This window comes from Emys orbicularis, chromosome 4 (genome assembly GCF_028017835.1).
Source record: "Emys orbicularis isolate rEmyOrb1 chromosome 4, rEmyOrb1.hap1, whole genome shotgun sequence".
Taxonomy (NCBI): domain Eukaryota; kingdom Metazoa; phylum Chordata; order Testudines; family Emydidae; genus Emys; species Emys orbicularis.
Window position 1 is genome coordinate 101,867,148 of NC_088686.1, and position 19,633 is coordinate 101,886,780.

The 19,633-nt window shown below is 45.5% G+C and overlaps 1 protein-coding gene across 1 annotated transcript in view; it reads right to left on the reverse strand.

Moving 5' to 3' along the window:
- ZNF143 (zinc finger protein 143) overlaps positions 1-19,235 on the reverse strand; it is an 85,500-nt gene extending 66,265 nt beyond the window's left edge. Inside the window, exon 1 of the mRNA XM_065403089.1 lies at positions 19,173-19,235. The gene's annotated coding sequence lies outside the window, so the exon portion shown is untranslated. The remainder of the gene's footprint in view (positions 1-19,172) is intronic.
- Positions 19,236-19,633: the final 398 nt, after the last annotated feature.

Below are 19,633 nucleotides of genomic sequence, written 5' to 3' on the forward strand. Positions count from 1 at the left end.
AAGCGGTGGTTGGAATGCCAGTTTTTCCGACCTATTGCACCGTCTGCAGCCAGAGCAGGAGAGCAGAATGGCAGCGGAAGCGGTCGTTTGATGACGACGGTTAGCAGTCCTACTGCACTGTCTGCTGAAAGCAATATGGCGCCCGCACGGAAAAAAGGTGCAAAATGATTGTCTACCATTGCTTTCACGGAGGGAGGGGCGACTGACAACATGTACCCAAAACCACCCGCGACAATGTTTTTGCCTCATCAGGCATTGCAAGCTCAACCCAGAATTCCAACGGGCAGCGGAGACTGCGGGAACTGTGGGATAGCTACCCACAGTGCAATGCTTCGGAAGTGGACGCTAGCCACGGTACTGTGGATGCACTCCGCCTACTTAATTGCTTAGTGGGGACACACACAATCAACTGGCCTGCTGAGTGACCATGGACAAGTCACTTCCCTCCCAGTGCGTCAATTTCCCCATTTGTAAAATAGAGATAGTGATACTGACCTCCTTTGTAAAGAGCTTTGAGATTTAAAGATGAAAAGCGCTATCTACAAGTTAATTAAATTAATTATTATTAATGGTGATGGTCTAAATTCTTAGCACTTGCATAGTGCTTTACATAATGACTGGAGAAACTCTGAGTAACTAATTAATTTTCAAGGCACCTCTCTCAAATAGGTTGCTAAGTAACTATCCCCATTCTACAGATGGGAGGACAGAAGCAAGAAAGTTACTTATCTTGCCCATGACTACATTCTGAATCTGGCAGAGATTAGAATGAAGGAGGTCCTGGCCACCAGCCCGGGACTCAGTCCACTGGATTGTGTTGCCTCTCTTATATTTATTCATACAATACATCCTTTAAAAGGCCTGCAGTAGCTGAAAACTGGAAAGTTGCTAATATGGTATCTGTCTTTTAAACAGGGCTTTGGAGCTGTGCTCCGGCTCCGCTCCAGCTCCAGGCAAAAACCTGCAGCTCCACTGCTCCGGAGCTGCTCTGTGCTCCAGCTCCAGGCTCCGCTCCAAAGCCCTGCTTTTAAAAAAAAGTCAAGGGAGATCATGAGAATAGAGTTGGATTACAGACAGAAGAACAGAACACTTAAATAAGAAGTATAGCCTGACAGGGTCAAATCATCATGCCTGTTGTACAAGAAAACGTCTGCTTTTATCTGCAGAAAAAAATAAATTTCAGTAATCTAGTCACAATTATTTACTTGAATTTTCAAAATATTCAAAATATTTTATTAAGTTCCTCCACAAGAGGACAAAGGGAAAAACTACAGTGGATTAAAAAAAATTAAAAACAAAGAGTCAGTGAACTTCTGACTACTCAGTGCAGACTGAGGTTAACAGCAAGGGTAACCTAATGGTTGTTACAGAAGCCACCACTGTTTAATATACTCAATTAGGCCTGGTCTACACTACGAGTTTAGGTCGAATTTAGCAGTGTTAAATCGAATTAAGCCTGGACACGTCCACACGACGAAGCCCTTTTTTTCGACTTAAAGGGCCCTTTAAACCGGTTTCTTTACTCCACCTCCGACAAGGGGATTAGCGCTGAAATCGGCCTTTGTGGGTCGGATTTGGGGTAGTGTGGCCGGAATTCGATGTTATTGGCCTCTGGGAGCTATCCCACAGTGCTTCATTGTGACCGCTCTGGACAGCACTCTCAACTCAGATGCACTGACCAGGTAGACAGGAAAAGCCCCGCGAACATTTGAATTTCATTTCCTGTTTGCTCAGCGTGGAGAGCACAGGTGACCACGCAGAGCTCATCAGCACAGGTAACAATGATGGAGTCCCAGGATCAGAAAAGAGCTCCAGCATGGACCAAACGGGAGGTACGGGATCTGCTCGCATATGGGGAGACGAATCAGTGCTAGCTGAACTCCGTAGCAGTAAACGAAATGACAAAATATTAGAAAAAGACTCTAAGGCCATGAAGGACAGAGGCCATAACAGGGACGCACAGCAGTGCCGCGTGAAAATTAAGGAGCTAAGGCAAGCCTACCACAAAGCCAGAGAGGCAAACGGAAGATCCGGGGCAGAGCCGCAAACATGCCGCTTCTACGCGGAGCTGCATGCCATGCTAGGGGGTGCAGCCACCACTACCCCAACCGTGTGCTTTGACTCCATCACTGGAGAATCAAGCAACAGGGAAGCAGGTTCGGGGTACGCGGAAGATGATGATGAAGACAATGAAGATAGCTCACAGCAAGGAAGCGGAGAAACCGGTTTCCCCAACAGCCAGGATATGTTTATCACCCTGGACCTGGAACCAGTAACCCCCGAACTCACCCAAGCCATGCTCCCAGACCCTGAGGGCACACAAGGGACATCTGGTGAGTGTACCTTTGTAAATATTACACATGGTTTAAAAGCGTGTTTAATGATTAATGATTAATTTGCCCTGGCAATCGCAGCCAGTACAGCTACTGGAAAAGTCTGTTAACGTGTATGGGGATGGAGCGGAAATCCTCCAGGGACATCTCCAGAAAGCTCTCCTTCATGTACTCCCAAAGCCTTTGCAAAAGGTTTCTGGGGAGGGCTGCCTTATCCCGTGTGCCATGGTAGGACACTTTACCACGCCAGGCCAGAAGCATGTAGTCTGGAATCATTGCATAACAAAGCATGGCAGCGCATGGTACCGGTGTTTGCTGGCATGCAGACAACATCCATTCCTTATCTCTCTTTGTTATCCTCAGGAGAGTGATATCATTCACGATCACCTGGTTGAAATGGGGTGATTTTATTAAGGGGACATTCAGAGGTGCCCGTTCCTGCTCGGCTGAACAGAAATGTTCCCCGCTGTTAGCCACGCGGTAGGGGGGAGGGGTGAAGTGATCATCCCAGAGAATTGGGTGTGTGTGTGGGGGGGTAGTTGGATTTGTGCTGCATGTTAACCCTGAAACCGCAGCCCCTCCTTTTACATTGCAAACCCATTTTAAATGGCCAACCCAACGGGTGCTTGGTATGGGAAATGAGGGCGCTGCTGTTTGAAACCATTCCCACATGTTATGAAGGTTAAAAAAGCCAAAAGACTGTGGCTTACCATGGCTGCCTGCAAGCCAAATTCTGTTGCCTGGCACTGCGTGAGTGATCTCTCACACCAAACCGGCAGGCTCTCAATATAAGAGGAAAAATGCGACCTTGTAACGAAAGCACATGTGCTGTGTAATGTGAACAGCAAAATTTAACGTGAAAGAGTGTACCCATTGTTCTCTAAAATGTGTCTTTTTTAACCACCTCTCCCTTCTCCTCCACCAGCTGCAAATGTTTCTCCTTCACAGAGGCTAGTGAAGATTAGAAGGAGAAAACGGCGGACTCGGGATGATATGTTCTCGGAGCTCCAGATGTCCTCCCACGCTGACAGAGCACAGCAGAATGCGTGGAGGCAGTAAATGTCAGAGTGCAAAAAAGCACAATATGAACAAGAGGAGAGGTGGCGGGCTGAATCGTGGGCTGAAGAGAGCAAGTGGCAGGCTGAAGAGGATAGGTGGCGTCAGCTTGCTGACAGAAGGCAAAAGTCGATGCTCCGGCTGCTGGAGCATCAAACTGAAATGCTCCAGCGTATGGTTGAGCTGCAGGAAAGGCTGCAGGAGCAGAGACCGCCGCTACAGCCCCTGTACAGCCCTCCTCCCCAAGTTACATTGCCTCCTCACCCAGACGGCCAAGAACGTGGTAGGGGGGCCTCCGGCCACCCAGCCACTCCACCCCAGATGATAGCCCAAGCATCAGAAGGCTGGCCTTCAATAAGTGTTAAAGTTTTAAACTGCAGTGTGTCCTTTTCCTTCCCTCCTCCCCCACCCCTCCCAGGCTACCTTGGCAGTTATCCCCCTAGTTGTGTGAAGAATTAATAAAAAATGCATGAATGTGAAACAACGACTTTATTGCATCTGCAAGCAGTGATCGAAGGGGGGAGGGGAGGACGGTTGTTTTACAGGGAAGTAGAGTGAACCGGGGTGGGGGTGGGGGGAGGGTTCATCAAGGAGAAACAAACAGAAGTTTCACACCGTAGCCTGGCCAGTCACAAAACTAGTTTTCAAAGCTTCTCTGATGCGCACTGCGCCCTGCTGTACTCTTCTAACCGCCCTGGTGTCTGGCTGCGCGTAATCAGCGGCCAGGCGATTTGCCTCAACCTCCCACCCCGCCATAAATGTCTCCCCCTTACTCTCACAGATATTGTGGAGCGCACAGCAAGCAGCAATAACAATTGGAATATTGGCTTCGCTGAGGTCTATCCGAGTCAGTAAACTGCGCCAGCGCGCTTTTAAACGTCCAAATGCACATTCTACCACCATTCGGCACTTGCTCAGCCTATAGTTGAACAGGTCCTGACTACTGTCCAGGCTGCCTGTGTTCCATGAAAGTGCCCTTACGCATGCGAAAGTTTCGCAGCCACTGGGAATCGTCCCACACCTGCAACACGATGCGGTCCCACCAGTCTGTGCTTGTTTCCCGGGCCCAGAATCGGCGTTCCATGGCATGAACCTGCCCCAGTAACACCATGATTTGCACATTGCTGGGGCCTGTACTTTGTGAGAGGTCTATGTCCATGTCAATTTCCTCATCACTCTCGTCGCCGCGCTGCAATCGCCTCCTCACCTGGTTTTGCTTTGGCATGTTCTGGCTCTGCATATACTCCAGGACAATGCGCGTGGTGTTCATAGTGCTCATAATTGCCGCGGTGATCTGAGCGGGCTCCATGATCCCAGTGCTATGGCGTCTGGGCTGAAAAAAGGCGCGAAACTATTGTCTGACGGAGGGAGGGAGGGGCGAGTGACGACATGGCTTACAGGGAATTAAAATCAACAAAGGTGGCTGTGCATCAGGGAGAAACACAACCAACTGTCACACAGAATGGCCCCCCCAAAGATTGAACTCAAAACCCTGGGTTTAGCAGGCCGTTGATTTCACGGAGGGAGGGGGAAGCAAATGAATACAGAACAAATCTGGGCCATCTATCATTTACATCTTAGGCTGGCAGCAGACGGTGCAGCATGTCTGATAGCAGAAGATGCTGTATTACGACTGCTAGCCATCATCGTCAAGATAGTTCAATAGGACTGCCGGCAGGACTGAGTCTCCAGGAGACAAAACATGTCTGCCCAGGTGCCTCTGACCGAACTCACTGAGGAATACGACGACGATGGATACCAGTCGTAATACACCATCTACTGCCAAAAGGCAAGGAGCTGCTGCTGTATAGCAATGCAGCCCCACGTCTGCCAGCACCCAGATAGCCGATGACGGCTACCAGTCATACTGCACCGTCTACTGCCAAAAGGCAATTAGCTGCTGCTGTGTAGCAATACAGTACCACGTCTGCCGGCACCCAGATGACATATGGTGACGGTGAGCTGAGCGGGCTCCATGCTTGCCGTGGTATGTTGTCTGCACAGGTAACCCAGGTAAAAAGGCGCAAATCGATTGTCTGCCGTTGCTCTGACGGAGGGGGAGGGGCCTGACGACATGTACCCAGAACCCCCCGCGACACTGTTTTTGCATCATCAGGCATTGGGATCTCAACCCAGAATTCCAATGGGCGGCGGAGACTGCGGGAACTGTGGGATAGCTACCCACAGTGCAACGCTCCGGAAGTCGATGCTAGCCTCGGTACTGTGTGTGACGTTGTGCAGTCTACATGGTTTTATAAAAACATGATAAGTGAATATAATGTAACTGGGATAGTTTTATAAAATTTTTTATAATAAGTGACTATAATGCAAATGGGATATGCTTTGTGCAAAAGGTCTCTTGTAAGGTATCATTACAAAGCTCATAATCTACTGAGTGTGATCATCTGATTTGTAGAAATGTACCACTCTTGTATCTAAAACTAGAAATATATAATGTAACTCTGAGGGCCTATTGTAATTATGTAAAGTGTGGGCCATTAATGATGGTTTGGAATCTTGATGACTCCCATTGTCTGCAGATGGCTGTTTACCTGTGAGTCTCCCTGTATATGTGTGTGCTGGCAAGTGGGTAATGAAGTCTTGCAGTGACATGTGATCATGTCACCTGAACTGGAATCCATCTTTAACCTGGTGCTTTTCCAGTGAGGGGGGGGTGGAAACCCAGAGGGACAAAGGGTTCCCGCCTTATGCAAAAGATATATAAAGGGGTGGAAGAGAACAGAGAGGAAGAGAAGCCATCATGAAGAATCCCCTAGCTATCACCTGAGTTGGAACAAGAGCTGTACCAGGGGAAAGAATTGTGCCCAGGCCTGGAAGGTGTCCAGTCTGAGAAAAACTTACTGAAGCATCTCTGAGGGTGAGATTATCTGTATTTAGTTTGATTAGACATAGATTTGCGCATTTTATTTTATTTTGCTTGGTGACTTACTTTGTTCTGTCTGTTACTACTTTCAACCACTTAAATCCTACTGTCTGTATTTAATAAAATCACTTTTTATTTAGTAATTTACTCAGAGTATGTATTAATACCTGGGGGAGCAAACAACTGTGCATATCTCTCTATCAGTGTTATAGAGGGCGAACAATTTATGAGTTTGCCCTGCATAAACTTTATGCAGGGTAAAACGGATTTATCTGTGTTTAGACCCCATTGGGAGTTGGGCATCTGAGTGCTAAAGACAAGCACACTACTGAGAGCTGTTTTCAAGTAAACTTGCAGCTTTGGGACAAGTGATTCAGACCCTGGGTCTGTGCTGAAGTGGACTGGAGTGTCTAATTCAGCAAGACAGGGTGCTGGAGTCCTGAGCTGGCAGGGAAAACAGAAGCAGGGGTAGTCTTTGCACATTGGGTGGCAGCTCCCAAGGGGGTTTCTGTGATCCAACCCGTCACAGTGACGGTGAGCTGAGCGGGCTCCATGCTTGCCGTGGTATGTTGTCTGCACAGGTGACCCAGGTAAAAAGGCGCGAATCGATTGTCTGCCGTTGCTCTGACGGAGGGGGAGGGGCCTGACGACATGTACCCAGAACCCCCCGCGACACTGTATTTGCATCATCAGGCATTGGGATCTCAACCCAGAATTCCAATGGGCGGCGGAGACTGCGGGAACTGTGGGATAGCTACCCACAGTGCAACGCTCCGGAAGTCGATGCTAGCCTCGGTACTGTGGACGCGGTCCGCCGACTTAATGCACTTAGAGCATTTTATGTGGGGACACACACAATCGACTGTATAAAACCGATTTCTATAAAACCGGCTTCTATAAATTCAACCTAATTTCGTAGTGTAGACATACCCTGAGACACAAAAAAACCCTAAGTGAAAAGATCACTATTAGGGTTGCGAAGTCAAGCACTCAAAAGTTAGAAAATGCCAGAGTTAGGGTCGTCTCTGCATCCTTAATTCAGGTTCCTTGTGCCTATGTATTATTATAATGTTCTAATTACATAATCATGTATTATTGTTTCCATAGGACCCCTGCGCCTCATGCATTGCCCGGGATGGGCAGTACTCAATTGAAGAGTAGCTATTCAATATTTTGGTTTATCCTCATTTTTTAATGTGTGGCCTTTAAGCCTTATTTGCTACATACTACGCTCAGAAGACAGAATTAACTTCCTCATGGGCTTTTTAATGGCATTCTTCACTTAGTAACAGGGTACATCTACACAGAAAACAATAAAACCCTGACTCCATGCATCTGAAGAAGTGAGGTTTTTTACCCACGAAAGCTTATGCCCAAATAAATCTGTTAGTCTTTAAGATGCCACCGGAACTCCTTGTTGTTTTAATAAAACCCTGTGACAGCAGTGAGTCTCAGAGCCCAGGTCAGCTGACTCAAGCTCCCTGGGCTGGTGCTGCGAGGCTAAAAATAGCAATATAGATATTTGGGCTCAATTTGGAGTCTAGGCTCCAAGACGCTCCTTCCCCACTGGGTTTCAGAGCCCAGTCTCCAGCCTGGGCCCAAAAAACTACACTGCTTTTTTTAGCTCCAAGGTGTGAGCCTGAGTCAGTGGAACCAGGCTCTGAGACTCACTACTGTGGGTTTATTTCAGTTTTTTATTTTGCTGTGTAGATGTATTCACAACACCCCCATCAGGAGTGTATTAGAGATGGGGAACTGTCACAGGCCAAAAGCATCCAGTAATTGTGGGTGTCCAAACAGATTTCTAGGACCTGATTTTTCAGAGTACTTAGCATTATATAGTACCTTATTTGGTCAAATCAGTGGGAGCTATGCTTTCAGTTACAGCTGTGAGCGCTCAGCATTTCTGCAAATCAGACCCCAGGTCTCAAGCTGGGAACCCAGAAAATGAGGATGACACAATTAGTGATCACTTGTGAAAAGTTTGGTTTAAGTCATCTGATTAGCATTGCACCAAGAACTCTGAGGCAGAGGCAGGGATAAAATCCAATTATTCAGGGCAGCACTGAACTTGCCAGGGCCTTAACCATGAGACCATCCTTTCTGTTCCTGCAACTCCCTGCCTCATTCACTACACACCTTCCAATTTCTGAAACAAATAAGGCAGGAGGCCTAAAGTCAACAGTCTCCTTCACTGTATAACTCTGATTCATCCCTAGAGCACGATCTGTCCTCAGCATTGAATGAGTCAAAAAAATAGTACACTAGAACCTCAGCGTTACGAACACACCAGGAATGGAGATTGTTCGTAACTCTGAACAAAGCGTTATGATTGTTCTTTCAAAAGTTTACAACTGAACATTGACTTAATACAGCTTTGAAACTTTACTATGCAGAAGAATAATGCGGCTTTTAACCATCTTAATTTAAATGAAACAAGCACAGAAAGTTTCCTTACCTTGTCAAATCTTTTTTTTACTAGTTTATGTTTAACACAGTACTGTATTAGCTTTTTTTGGTCTCTGCTGCTGTCTGATTGCATACTTCTGGTTCAAATGAGGAGTGTGGTTGACCAGTCAGTTCATAAACTCTGGTGTTCTACAGTATGTGATCATATAATTAAAGACTGTATCATAATGCATATGCACAAGTAGGCCAAATTAAGGTAGCAAAGGCAACCTTAATTCTGACATTTCATAACGTTTGTTTGCTGGACTTCATAACCTTAATAATGTTCTTTTAACATAGCTCTGTGTGTGTAATTTGCTAGGTTTCTAAAAAGCAAGTTGGGAAAAAAACCAAAAACCCCAGAAATTTCATCATGTGGCATCATACTGACACCCACAATTCATGAGCAGGGCTGGAAACTTTAGATTCTCCACACAGACCTCTGCTACTCGAGCCAGCTGATAACAGTAGTAGATTATCATTCGCTGTGTGGACCAACACTAGAGGCAGATGAAACGTACACTTTGCCAGTGGGTTTCAAGGATATTTGCTGACAGCAGAGAAATGGGGAGACTGAGGAATCTTAGGTACCATTCCACACTCTGGAGGAAAGTGGGTTCTAGTGGACACAGGCTTGTTTCCCCACAATCTTCAGACTTTCTGCCCAGTGCCCTCCAACCCGCCCAGGTCCTGTTTTTCCCCCACTCCTGGCTCCCTATCACGGTCACAGACTCCCTGTCTACTCACTCCCACTCTTCAGGCTTCTCATCCCAGTCTCCTTGCCCAGCCAATCCTAGTCTCCCTCTCTGGGTTCTCTGTCTGAGTCCTCATCTTCCCTCACAACTCGCAGTCCCAATCACCAGCTACCAGCTCTTTGCCTGAACTGTCTCTTTCCCACCCCAATGGCTCCTAACTAGTCTCCCTCATTGGGTTCCTCATCCAACCTCATTCACCTCATCCCCTCCTTGTGTCAGTCTCTTTGTCTGGCCAATCCCAGTTCTCCCCACAACGTACACCCCAGGTCCTTTTTAATCTGTCTCTCTTCTTCCCCTACCCCTGATCCCCCTCACTGGTGCCTCCTCCAGCCAGTCCCAGTCTCCTCATCCAATCCCAGTGTTGTCCCCATCACCCCATCAGATGTCCATTTCCCCCCATCCATTTACCCTCACTGGCACCCAGTCCTAGTCTCCCCTGCTCCAGTGCCCTGCTCAACCCCAGCCCAGAGCCTGTGAGAGAAGCCATTACAGAGAAAGCCTTTCTGAGATTCTATAGCTTTGGACTAAAGCATGCTTAGTCGCTGTCGTTGCTATGAATGTGCAGTCCAGTCACACGTAGCCGTGAGGGAATGCAGCATGCTCAGATGCTCTGTGAGGGTGACACATAGGCAGTCTGGTCAGTTCTAGGAGCTAAGAGGCTTGAACATGCACAATGAGAACAAAATCTTCACAGATTTTTGTTGTTAAGCTCTAGCAAGTCTCTACTGAGTGTTTGAACTGAATTTTCCAAAGGCTTATAACTTAGCCAAATTTGAGTTTATTTTTACAGCAAAAGACATGTTACTCACACAAAGGCAACCCCTTCCAAATTTCAAGCCCCTGCTATACTGCATGCTACTTGATCATTTTAAAGAAAAGTCCTCACAAAATTTTTAATAGGGGCAAAACAATGTATTTTTCCCTTCTTTCATTCTTGGAAACAGCTGACCCATTTTGTCTGAAATTTTCCCAAAAAATTCAGCCTGAGACTTTACATGGAAAATGTTGGTTAAAGTTTGGCTAAGCAACTGAAAACACAATCTTATAATACAATGTGTCTGGAAACCTTAACAAGAGGCAGTAAAACCAGCCCTGCCTATAATGATTTGGAGGCAGAACTGGCCAGTGAATGAGTAAAGTCTGCTGCTGGCACTATGGGGGGTTCAGTGTAGAAAACCTACAGAGAAATGTAAAATCCAAGTGGACTTAAACACTGGCAACTGATGGCAGACAAAATTTACCATCCATAAATGTAGAGCAACGAACATTTTATAAAAAAAACAAAATGAGCTTTGAACTTGCATTAAGTTGGAGGAAAGAATTATTGGATTTATCATGAATAATGCAGAGTGCAGCAGCAGTCAAATAAGATGCCTATGTAACATGCTTATGTACTCAAACAAGCAGCAGAATATTTTGGGTTCTTTTCCTTTAGTTGGAGAAGGGATGAAATGTTTAAATCAGATGGTTCTATGGGAACTGGAAGCAGCAGCTGGCATTGGGAGTGTCAGCTGAGCACTGGGCAGCAGAGATCAGGAGTAGCAGCTGGAATTTAGGCAGTTGGGAGCAACCGTGTTAGTTAGGAAATGGACATCTGGGAATGGGAGTGGCAATTGGGTTATGAGCACCTGGGAAATCAGCAGCTAGGAACGTGGCTGGAGGGAGGGAGGCAGTTGAGAACTGGATGAATGGGAATGACAGCTGACAAAAAGAGGCAGTTAGGAATGGGAAGGTCAGTTGAGAAATGGGAAGCTGGAATTTGGCATCTTGTGTTGCCATAGGGAAGTTAGACAAAAAAAATTGAAAAAAAGGGTAATGACAATAGCAGGATCCCCCCACACAGAGAGGGGAAACAAGGCTCATTTATGGTTTTATGATAAGTATGAGCGAGGGTGGTGAGTTTGCATGTTGTTGATTTGTTTAGGTAGCAAGTAATGTGTGTATGCTGCAGCGACGGGCTGTGTGTGGTGGTTGCACTGCTTTGTGTCTGGGTAGTAGTGCTGAGGGATTCTGTGTTGATTTGCATGGTGGAGAATGAGCAATACGTGCTGCAGTGAGGGGCTGGGTGTTTTGGGATTATTGTGTATGCTGTTTGTGTTGTGCTTCGAGGTTTGTGCAGGCGGCATGTGGAGTGGCAGTTCGACCAAGGAATCCACCACATTCGCAGTCTCCCTGATACAACCTGGTGCATGCAAATTAGCTGCAGAGTAAGGATAGTGATTGGCTGAATTACCTCTGCTATTACAATGGTCTAGGACTCTTGGCATGACATAGGTAGCTGCAAACCACACAGCTGTAACTCGTAAAATTAAAATGGCTAAGAATTTAAAAATTGGATGGTGACAGACTGTCAGTCTGTAACCCTATGTTCACCCCTTTTTCAAAACTATGATAAATGTTGTACAAACTCTGCCTTGTAAGGTATCACTTGAAAACTCCGAATTTGCTGATCATTATTGTCCTGGTAAAATGTGTGGCAACATTGTATGTAAAGTTACAAGATTCTCCTGTATGATGTTACTAAGGGTTTGTCTACACTAGCACTTTACACTGCTGTAACTTTCTCACTCAGGGGTGTGAAAAAACACCCACCTGAGCGCTGCAAGTTTCAGCGCTGTAACGTGGCAGTGTAGACAGTGCTATAGCACTGGTAGCCACTCCCCTCACACAGGTGGGTTTTTTTACAGTGCCATTACTACACAGCCACATTAAAGCGCTGCCGCCGTGGCTAGTGAAGATGTGCCCTAAGACATATTTCAAATCTGTGGAAGCAGCCACAAACTAGTTCCTCAAAGACAACAAAATCCAACCATCACCTTGTTAAGTGGCCATTCTTTGGCAGGAAAAAGGGTGAATGAGAAATTTACATCTTGGCAAAGAAACAGCAGAAGGTTTCCATCCCCCCAGACTTTGTCTCCTGAACCCCAGCTGGAGATAATTCTCAAAGAGGAGGAAAGTATAAGAACAGAGAACTGACACCTCAAGTTATTCCACCCTTTCTCTCTACCCATGGCAGTCACAACACCTGAGGAACAAAGATACAGCTTTGGACTGAGGGAGGGATCCTGTCTGAAAAGAATTCAGCCAGTGAGGCTGCTGAAGCATATGGTGAGAGAGACCTTTTGCTTTGAATTCACTTAAGCTTGTTAAATTAGGTATTAGTTGTGTTTTACCTTTTATTTCTTTGTAACCAAATTCTGACTTTTAGGCCTCATTATTTGTAATCACTTAAAATCTATCTTTCTGTAGTTAATAAACTTGTTTTATTGTTTTATCTAAGCAGTGTGATTGGACTGAAGTGTTTGGGAAACTCTATTTGAGATAACAGGATTTGTACACATCATTTTCTATTAATAAAATAACAGACTTTATATGAGCTTGTGTTGTCCAGGAGAGGGCTAGGCAGTACAAGATGCACATTTCTGGGGGAAAGTTTGGGACTGGGAATTTGCTGGTGTTGCTCTGCAGTGTAATTCAAGAGTGGCTGGCCATAGCACTCATACAGTATAACGAAGTAATTTACATGGTGGAGGCTGTGCTTGAGCAGACCAGGAGCAGTTGCTCCCACAGTGAAGCAATGTAAAAGGCACCCCCAGCTGGAGAATTGAGAGGATATAGCTGTTCAACAGTCCAGATTGTACCCTTGGTAATGTCACACAGACAGTAAAACCCAGTTATGTTTTAATTTGGTGATATTCTGAATAAAAGGAGCCCTCAAACACGCTTGTAGCAGTTTCCATTGCTTCACACTGACTCTACAGACATAAAATAAGCTTCAGAGTGACACACAAGAGTGCTAATCCTGAAATTGTACGATATAGATCATAATACTCCAGACCTTCATGCAGAAGGTCAAGACTGACAATTGCTTGGAGAACTCAATGACGCCTAAGAGTCTGGAATAGAGGCTGCCTCAACACAAGTTATAAATTATACATAATATCTCAAAACAATATTATAGTTAGCCATTGAAAAATTAAGAAATGCTAGAATTAAGGTTGTCTATGCAATTTTATTTCAGTTTCCTGGTGTATGTATATATTATGATAGCCTTGGCTAACATTGCATAGAAAGTCTGTGGCAGAGCAAGGAATAGAATCCAGCTCTCACAGATCCCAATCTAGTGCTCTGAACACAAGGAAATATTCCTTCTCTTCTTGCAACTCTTTGCCTCATTAGATGTCTAACCTGTGCACTAAATGTGGCATAGGTCCTGTGAAACAGATAGAATATGATTATGTAAAGACTATATAGCACATATGCACAATGAAGACAAAATAAGTTTGCACACACATCCTTAATTCTGGTAGTTCCTCATTTCTGAGTCCTTGACTTTGCAACCTTAACTTTCTTTCAACATAATTTGTGTATGTAATTTCCTAGGGTTTTATAAAGCAAACCAAAAAGAAACAGAAGTTATCACATGGAACCAGACTGATCCCTTGCGTGGATCATTAATAGGATTGTAATGCATAATTTTCAAATCCACAGCACAAACCACCAATTGAGCTAAAGGAGAAACTGGTAGCAGTACTTGGCTGTTAACCTCTATGTAGACCAGCAGTTAGAGGGAGGGGAGACATGCATTTTGAAAAGTGTCTTACACAACTATTTGCTAGACAGCAAAGGAATGTTGGGAATCAAGAATCGTGGGTATCGATTTCTGGCTCTGGAGGTCACTATGGTTTCAGACTATACTGCCATGCATATAGGTATGGTACATTCATTCTGAAACTCAGTGTAGCTAAGTGGATGAGAGTTAGCTCTGCCATGTCAGAGACTCTGGCCAAATTCTAGATCACATTTTGGCCTTTGTATGGCACTTCAGCTTTTTTGCACAACAAGTTGAGGCTTGTTAGTTATAACAATGCTGCTAGTTTTGAGATTCCCCTGCAAATAAGATACAAGTACAAGACCAAGGTTATCATTGCCATAGGCGGCTGCACCTTTAACTTCAGTGTAGTTACACCTGCTTATGAGAGCAGTGATAATGCCTCATAACCCTTTGTGCTTTCTTACCCTTCTAGCAGTCATACTTTTAACCCCAAACACAAGTGGAGAAAAACATGGCCATTTTACATGTTCAGTTTAATGTTTAAATCATCTTTAATAATGAACATAGCCAATCCTTGCATTTTATACAAAAGAATCTTATTAACCAGTTTGGTTACACAACAATTGATATTTTAAAAGTTTGCTTTTCCCTGATATTATTGTTATAGATTGTAAGCTGTATAGGCACGAACCATCTTTCTGTCCTGGGTTTGTACATCTAGCACTGTGTGGTTCTGATCCATGACTAGGGCTCCTGGGTGCTACAGTAATACAAATAATAATACATTCTGGTGAAATTTTGCACTCTGGTGGCACCCAGAGTGCCCTTTAGAGTGTGTGACATTTAAAATAGACTGTAGGAAGGTTAGAAAATAATGCTGAGAATGTGCATAAGATTCAGGATGATCCACGTTAAGTTGGCTTACTCAGCACTATTCCTGAATATGTACACTTAAAGCAAAGGATGGTTAAAGACCTAAGTGAAATTATTTTGGTGGTCTTGATACAGTTTAAAATGGGTAAGCTATTCATCACAAAAAACACCATCCTAACTGGCAACCTTGTTAGCAGAAAATTGTACTGTTGGTAACTGAATGAGTAGGACAGCACTGAAGAACCAAAAATGCAGCACATTCACAAGAGCAGTGCTGTTTAGTCAGTTAGCACAATAACCACACTTGTGCTGGTACTTCACCATTTCAGATGCACTGTTTCTGGATAACTATTCCACAGATCCCAAAATAGCTTCCTGAAGCAGTGGCTTCTGGAAGATTTTGAAAGGCTTTCTAAAAGTCAGATTTCAAAAACCTCCTGGGGAAACAACATGATGTTGAGGTCCCTGGAGGGTGCAGCTTCAAGCATCCTTGACCCCTGTGCTGTAGAGTTCAGAAGGTATAATAGGCACTTAAGTAGTGGACTGTGGGATAATTAATAGGAAGACCATTTTCACCGTTAAGATAATTATGCCAGAGATTCTATACAAACAGCATTACACTGGTGGATTTGGCATGAGACACAACCACTTCTTGGTCAGTCCAACTCAAAGCTAGTCTAATTCAAAAGGTGGAGCAAGCACTTGTGCACTACTGGGAATACATGTGCAAATACAAGATATGTTACAGGCATAGTAGGGGTGATTAGCACGACAAATTTCTCCAGCATAGACATGGCCAACAAGCACAGTGAATCATTCCTTGACTCAGAGGGACCACCTCTAGAATTAAAAAGCAGAGAGAGATTGGTGGGACAGGGTGGGAAACTTACACTGCCATGGCACGGTGCACCTGTCCTGGGAAGAGGATTGTTTCCGGAGCTGTCAGATGGCCAATAAATTCACAGATATTTTTTAAACATACTCAGTCAATAAGTCAGTAGAGAAAATATTGGGAGAAAGGAGGTTGTAAATCTTTTGTGAAGACTGGAAATAAGGGTAAACGGGCTGCAGCTCCGGTAGTAACTGGCTATAGCATTATCTGCTGAAGGGCATGAAAGTTATGAATTTGAGGGTTCTTTGTCAGCCCCTACCTGCTCATGCTGAAGCATGCCAGGATGAAACGGTTTTCCCTAGGTCTGGCCTGAATACGGAGAGGCTGAGCTGAAGGAGGAAATGAGACAGACTGAGTAAGAAGACTGGTACTGGCTTGGTAGAAAGACTGGAACTGGGAACTAGGGAGAAAAGACTGAAAGTAGCTAGGCAGAGATATTAGACTGGAAGGGGAGAGACTGGGAGCAAGGGGTAGACTGAGACTGGGCGCCAGCAGGGAGGGGAAGAGACTAGGAGCGGCTGGAGAGAGAGGCTGGGACTGGCTGGACAAGAGAAACTGGGAGCCAAGGATAACTAACATTGGGCAAGCCACCTAAACCAAACTTTTCACAAGTTGTCAGTAATTATGTGTTCCTCTTTGTCTGGATGTCCAGTCTGAATCCCTGAAGTCTGATGTGCCAAAGTGCTGAGCACCCACAACTACAACTCAAGTCAATAAGGGCATGTCTACAGTGCAATTAAAAACATGTGTGGTTGGCACACGCCAGCTGACTCAGACTTACGGGGCTCACACTAAGGGTCTGCTTAAGTGCAATGTAGATGTTTGGACTTGGGCTGGAGCATAGACATACCCAGAGAGCTGTACTTTGGACAAATAAAGAGCTATGTAATGCTGAGTACTCTGAAAAATCAGATCCGAGACATCTCAGTTTGGACACCCAAAATTAGTGAATGCTTTTGACCTTAATCTCTTTGAGCCTCAGTTCCCCATCTATAAAACAGATATATTACCACTTTATCTCACCAGGGTATTATGAAAATAAATTAATGTTTATGAAGTATTCAGATTCTACAGATACACATATGCACACTAAATCAAATGTGAGTAGACCCAATGAAACCTACAAGATTATTCATGTGATAAAGCATTATTCAGTGAACACTTAAGCATGTGTATTACTTTATAAACTAAACCAGAATAATAATTCTTTAGATAGTCTGTTAAAAGTAAAATGTTATTCCACAACTATCAGAAAGGTAACTTATATGGACTGCAATAAACTCTGGGGATGGTGCTCATCAGTAAAATAAACTAAGTAAAGCATTAAAATTATCTATATGGTATCCTTTAATTAACATGAATTTATAGTATTTCACTGCATCCTCTTAAGTAAATAGTTCTATTTTCTTTACTGAAAGTTGAAAAACTCTGCTGTGAAAATAATACTCAAATTCTTATTGCTCTAGACAATGTGAAAGTCTTGGAGGAAATCTAAAAAGCTAAGCCATTAAAGCACGCTTGTTTTATTGTACCTTAGAAATTCTAAAAATAGATCTTGATAACCAAAGACTCATTTATGCAGATACACCAAATGCATATTCCTGTACTCCTGGGAAACAAACTATTTAAGATAAATAAATTTAACTGTCTATTATCTACCTGAAACAACATGACAAAAACTCCTCTAATTTAATGGGAGATTTATAACACTGGAACCAAAATTTTGAGAAATACCCTAGAAAAGTATTTATTTACAATTTTTAAAAAAGAAACCAAATTCCTATAAAAGGAATCTTTTGAGAAGTATGTCACACTTCGCAAGTTACTAAAGATTTAAAATTTGCATTATCTTAAAATTTAAGCAATAGATTTTGTATATAGAACACAGATAACTGCTAGGTTTTCTAAAAAAGCCTTAATTTTCACAAGATGATCCATCTTAACAAAATCATAAAGCAGCTTAATTATGAAAATATATTGTAATCTATTGTAAAAGTAATGTTTTTTCTATAGTTGGATCTTCTAACTGTATATATGCTACTACACATTCTGGAGAGAAGAAAGTGCTAAGAAAAGAGAGGTAATGCTATTTTAAAAACATAGCTGTATGTTATTTTTATGAGCAGAGAAAGTCTATTTTAGTTTAGCTGACACAATGCAGGGACCCCATCTTGTGTTAGTGAAGCAGTATGTATGCTTATGACGCTATAAATACTACTGACAGAACAGCATCTTCTCCACGAAGGAGCGGCTTCCCAACTCTCTTCAATGCGGGAGACCCCTTCACGGGGGTGATTCCCTTTAACGCTCTTTTGTAAACCTTTCCCTCTTAAGCATGGAGTACTGTTTGTGTCATTGACAGATTTAAGAACTCCCTCCTTCACTGTCACTGCAGCAACCCTCCTAAAAGTGACTTAAAGCTTCCAAATTAGCTCCAGGTGCAAGTCATTTTTAAGAAAGGGCAACTGAAGCAAGTTGGATAAATCCCCTTTACATGTGGTAGCAATTAACACACACACACCCCCAAACACGCCCCCAATACCTGCAAAATTTTATTTGCTATGGGTAACTTTTGCAAAGGCAATTAAAAGTCATGGGGACTAGGGAGACTCCATCCCTTAGACACGGCAACAGTAAAACAAAACCAAGCAAACAAGGTGTTTGCAACAAGCCCCTTGAGCATGAACACCACTACCGGGCCTGCATCGCAATACAAACAAACTCCGAGGCATGTGCGATGGGCGCCTCCTCTGCCCCCGCATCTGCGGCTAGGGGCGGCGCTGGCGGGACACCTGCCCGCGAAACAGAGCGGCGCGCAAGGGAAAGCAGCTGCTGCAGCGTGCGCGGGGGAGCCGACACCCGCCCGGACCCAGCGCCGGACAGGGGAGCGACCCCGCTCCCAGAGTGACGCAGCACGCCAGAGGCGCGGGCCAGGACAAACCCCCGGGGAGCGGCGGCGCTCAGCCCGTCCCGCGGAGCGCGGGCGGACCAGGGGGGAGCCGCTCCGGCCTAGCCACCTCCCCGCGCCCCAGCCGCGTGTTTGTCACGGAGCTCCGTAGCGGCGTCGGCCCCGAGCGGCATCCCGAGGCGGCGGCGCCAGCCAGGAGGAAGCTGGTGCAGCTGAGGCGGCGGCTATGGAAAGCAGGATGGGGGAGGGGAGGAAAACGTACAAGGCGGGCGGGCAGCAGAACCGCGGCTTTATTAATGTCAGTCGGCGCTGCCCCGCTGCCCCCGCTCGCTGGCTGCCCCGCTCCGCTTCCCCGCGCGCGGCGCGGAGGGGCCGGGCCGGGCCCGGCGGGTCGGCGAGGCGGCCCCAGCCGGAGATGGCGGTGGGTAGAATAAGGCACACTGGGTAAAAACACATTTATATACTAACCTCGCCGAGAAATTTTCCAACAATTCCTCCGTCCGACCACCATGCACCAGGACAGGAAACGGCCGCCTCAGCGCCCGCCCGCTCCAGCGCCGCCCAGAGCCGTGCGGGCGGGCCCCGCAACCAGCATTTGCCGAGCCGCCATTGGACAGCCAGCACCACAAACCGCCGCCCGCACACTCCATTGGTCGCCGGAGGCCCAGCGCCAACCCCGATTGGCTAGGCGCCGCGGGCCCTGTTCCCCGCGCCACGGCCTCTCAGCTATGCTGGGTTCGGGGCCGCCACCGACGCCATTTTGTATCACGGCCAGTGAGGCGCCTGTGCGTCAGAGAGGGAGCGAGCGAGTTGGGCGCCATTTCCCCGCAGAGTCTGGGGAGGAAGACGGTAGTTAGCACCGCTTCAGGGACTCCGAGCGCTGGGCTCGCTCCGGGGCGCTATGGCGGGCAGAAGCCTGCGGATTCTCT